This window comes from Ostrea edulis, chromosome 9 (genome assembly GCF_947568905.1).
Source record: "Ostrea edulis chromosome 9, xbOstEdul1.1, whole genome shotgun sequence".
In the NCBI taxonomy this organism is placed as follows: domain Eukaryota; kingdom Metazoa; phylum Mollusca; class Bivalvia; order Ostreida; family Ostreidae; genus Ostrea; species Ostrea edulis.
Genome location: NC_079172.1, coordinates 12,522,311 through 12,526,855, shown reverse-complemented (window position 1 = coordinate 12,526,855; position 4,545 = coordinate 12,522,311). Strand labels below are relative to the sequence as shown.

Sequence of the window (4,545 nt, the reverse complement as noted above, 5' to 3'; positions counted from 1 at the left end):
CTTATAGGAGTTATGAGATTGATCACTATTCATTATCTTCACCTTTCAGGTTCTTAGACTGAAAGAATGACATCAGAACTAAAATCAGAAAGAAGCATTGAGAAACGGATTTCAAACTGTAATACTAAGTGCCATGAAGAACATTAGAGTGTAAAACGACCCAGGAGGACAAAAAGCTAACGAAGAATTTATGTGTTTTGCACTACGTGTCCCACAAACCCAGTTCTGGTGGAGCGTCATCAGAAATTACTGACACCATCAATTGCCTTCTGATAGTTGGTTTGATATTTAATCAATTAATCACATAACTGTGATTGCTAAATTTGCAATTTCAATTTACATATAAAAGTTTAATTGGTGCTTTTGATATATTCACTTTGCATTGCTGATTAATTGAACAAAGCCTTTTACTGGAAGAAATTTCATTATCATTACAGTACTAATTTAAGGATTCGATATAGTGTCTATTTGTCATACACAAAAAGGTACCACAAATATTTCTTTCATCTTAAGCTTGTTTTCCTCATTGAAATGTTCATTTGTGGTTGTATAAAAGTTAAAGAAATCATTTAATCTTTTCCAAAAGATAAGTTTGTGTTTGTTATCTCGATCTAATTCCTCTGCAGTAACAAGACATCTAAATCAGTATCCAGCTCTGCTTCATTTAACGAAGAAACGGGATGATGCCAACTCTGCATTCAGTTGACTGATGTAGGTCTGTAATTTCTCCTCGCGTCGTAGGATGTGCCATCTTCTGTCTCATTTTCACACTCTCTCGTGCTTTAGAGCGTACTTGGAATTCGTTTGATAAGCTTCAGTAAAACTCCTCTCTTCATTTATATCCTCCATGGTTAGATTTGAAAACTTCCCTCATTTTAACCCGCGATGTTGTTGGAAGCTTAGAGTTTCTCGGGTTTATTCTTTGACCTACGTTTAGGAATATGTGATCGGTTAGTCTTTTAGTGGCAATTAAGGGGATACTTTGCACAATCGATGGATTATGTTGAAATCACTTCAACTTCCATTATTTTCATATATCCAATAATACAATAATTTCTTCCTCAAATTCATATTTTGTTATATAACTTGACTCTTGATAAATAAAAGAGTTTCCTTCAAGTTAAAAGGTTTTTCTCAAGTTAAATGGTCTTTTTGTAAATCAAGAAATAAAATGAAATGAAACATCTAAGTTTCATTACTGAAAGATGATTGGGATAATCATACAATGTTTCTTAATAATCAATGAGATGTTATAATTACTTATTTGCGACAGTAATTTTTTTTTTTCATTTTCCTTTCAAAACTCTACCAAAACAAAACATATTCTACACATCGTATTTAGATGATATATGAAATTTTATATTTACATTTTCAATGTTTTGCCTTCAATACCTTAGTCATGTCCTCCTAAATGCGATGCAGTTGTGAGTAATGCGCGTATAGATCTTCATGGATATAGTGCGTTGGTTGGAATTTCGACAGAAATGAAAGTAGAATGTAAAAAGTTTTCATTTTGCAAAGTACATGAGAGTATGAACAGCAACGCTTCACGCCAGCATACTTTTCATGACGCGTTAACGTGCTCCATCTTGTATGCTGGTGTAAAGCCCTCATTTATTTTCAAACATAAAAAATCAATAATAATGTATCCTATGTACACACCGGATGTTTAATAATTCAGATATATGGACATTGGGATGTGTAGATGTAAATCATCATTATGGAGGTATACTGCATCGTCATAATGACTTTTAAAACATGAATGGAAATATAAATATCAGCAATACATTGTATTTGTATATTCATTTTAATATGTCGACTGCTGATTTGTAGATCGCGGGTTCAAGTCTAGCAGGGGTCTTAATTTTTTTTTCAGATGCGACCTATTGCAATTGCTTGTCGTCCGTCGTGCGTTAACAATTGAACATTGTTAACTTCTTATTAACTACCATCATCTATTTTTTTTAAACTTCGAGATGTCTCAAATATACAACCTACCACTTTAATTGGCTGCTAGAATAGAAAGGAGGATATGACGCCACTGAGGCTATTTATATACTTGAGGGATTATTTAGAGCCGAACATGCAGGACGCTAAATATTCCGGAAAACGCAATTCAATCAAACGATGAATCGTCCACGAGATAAATCGGCGTATTCTTAGACCGAGATACGCGCTATTATTTTCAAACTTGGTATTAAGCGTTATTGGGACAGGGGGGGGGGGGGATACATTATAACAATTTAGGACTCCTGTACCCCTGGGATTTAAGGGGCAGGAGAAAAACTACTAAAACTTAATCAATTTTCAAAAATCTTCTCTACAACCGCTCATCTCTAAGAAAAACTAAATGCGGTTCTGACCCCAGGGCGGAGCCAAACTTGGTGCATAGCGTTTATGTGTAAAATATTTGATTAAAATCTTTAGTGCTATCGATACTAAATTCAAACTAAATGAATATTTAGAAAGAGCAGGTAGTCCTTTACCCAAATTGTAAATTTGATGACCCCAGGGGTAAGGGTTTCGGTATCATGGTGGGGCCAAACTGATCAGTTATGAAATGTGTGAACAATGGAAAATTTTTAACTAGCATTGCAATAGGGGGTAAGGGTTTGGTCCCAGGGTTGATCCAAAATTGTAATAGTGATTATATTTTCTTTACCATTTGAAATACTTCTTTACGTTTCCTGATGTGTTATGAAAACTAAATGCATGTTTAGGAAAAGCAGAAAAAGAATGTACCAAATTTGTGAATTTTGCAACCCCTGGGTATTGACTCTAGGATGGGTTCATATTACTCATATTGTGTTAATGTTACATATATTATATTATGTAAAGTATTCCATCACTATTAAAAGAAAGACGTAATCTGAAAACTTATACGTGTACTTTTGTTGAGTATAAGTATTGAAAACAATTTCTAGACTTCATTGGCCTTGGGATTAGTGGTACTTATAACTGATACTCGGGTGACCGATGACTGTGGACATTTTCTTCTACTAAAACTAAAACTACAGTAAATTTGACAGGTTTCAATTTCAAAACATTATACATATACTCCACTTTTTATCCAAATGAAATTTCTCGGATGTGTTTTTCCTCCTTAATAGTAAATCAAGGAAATAACCACTTCCAGTTCGTTAAAATTATTTCACAGTTTTTAAATACAAAATCCCACATCTACACTATGTTCCATAGAAATCACCATTAGTGTTGTCATGAATGAGGTTTTTTCTGCCCGGGTAATTTCATCTTAAATCTAATTTCTCTTTCTCAAACCTGCCTTACGTTAGGCACACCAACATCATTTGTATCTATCATCGACATTCTCTTTGTAATTACTTCCAGGATTGAAAATCTCCAATAGGGTTAAATCTCATTATCCCATTCTTTCGGTTAGATGAAAATACTGGATGACCATGTTATTGTAGTGTATATGTATCAACAATTCAATAAACAATGCATGCGAATAGAAGAAAATATATTAATAAGAATTAATCTAGCATTGAATGATTCTTTTTTGACAATGCAGAACTGGTATGCAGACAAAATGAAGCACGCATTACGATAATTTGGGCGCACACAGTTTTATGTTCCTTGCACAATGGATGTAAAACAAGAGGTACTGTGAGCAATGCTCACTAAGAATACCCCCCGCTTACCCCAATCTCCCAAAGGGTGTTGGTAATAGGTATAAACTACCTCTTTTCTGAGTGTAAAAAACAAATGGCATGACAAACCGAACCATATTGCAACTTCGATGTCCAGTGCGCTTGACCTTTGACCTTTTGACCCCAAAATCGATAGGGAACATTTTCATCCCATGGGTAGTCCATATGTATGATATGGTGACTGTAGGTGGAAAGGATAACGCTTTAGAGCCCGAAAACCATATTGCTACTTCAATGTCCAGTGCTCTTGACCTTTGACCTTTTGATCCCAAAATCGATAAGGAACATCTTCATCCTATGGGTAGTCCATATGTATGATATGGTGACTGTAGGTGGAAAGGATAACGCTTTAGAGCCCGGAAACCATATTGCTACTTCGATGTCCAATGCGCTTGACCTTTTACCTTTTGGCCCCAACATCGATAGGGAACATCTTCATCCCATGGGTAGTCCATATGTATGATATGGTGACTGTAGGTGGAAAGGATAACGCTTCAGAGCCCGGAAACCATATTGCTACTTCGATGCCCAGTGCGTTTGACCTTTGACCTTTTGACCCCAAAATCGATAGGGAACATCTTCATCCCATGGGTAGTCCATATATTTGATATGGTGACGTTAGGTGGAAAGGATAATGCTTTAGAGCCCGGAAACCATTGCGTCTACAGACGGACGGACGGACGGACAGACGGACAACCCGATTCCAGTATACCCCCCCCCCCCACCCCCCCCCCCCCCCCCCCACCCCCACACACACAACTTGTTGCGGGGGGTATAATGATAATCATTTAATGCGTAAGAAATGCTTTTACATTTTCTCAATAATTTGAAATTCATCGGTCCCGTGCGGATCCGGGTTAGAATAGGTCCTCAG

General features: G+C 36.3%; 1 long non-coding RNA gene across 1 annotated transcript; it reads right to left on the bottom strand.

Moving 5' to 3' along the window:
- Positions 1 to 361: 361 nt before the first annotated feature.
- On the bottom strand, positions 362 to 2,020 carry LOC130050051 (uncharacterized). The gene is made up of 2 exons (XR_008798432.1): positions 1,393 to 2,020; positions 362 to 927 (listed from the first exon to the last, which is right to left on the bottom strand). It is a non-coding gene; the product is annotated as an uncharacterized LOC130050051 (long non-coding RNA).
- Between the last annotated feature and the right edge of the window lie 2,525 nt (positions 2,021 to 4,545).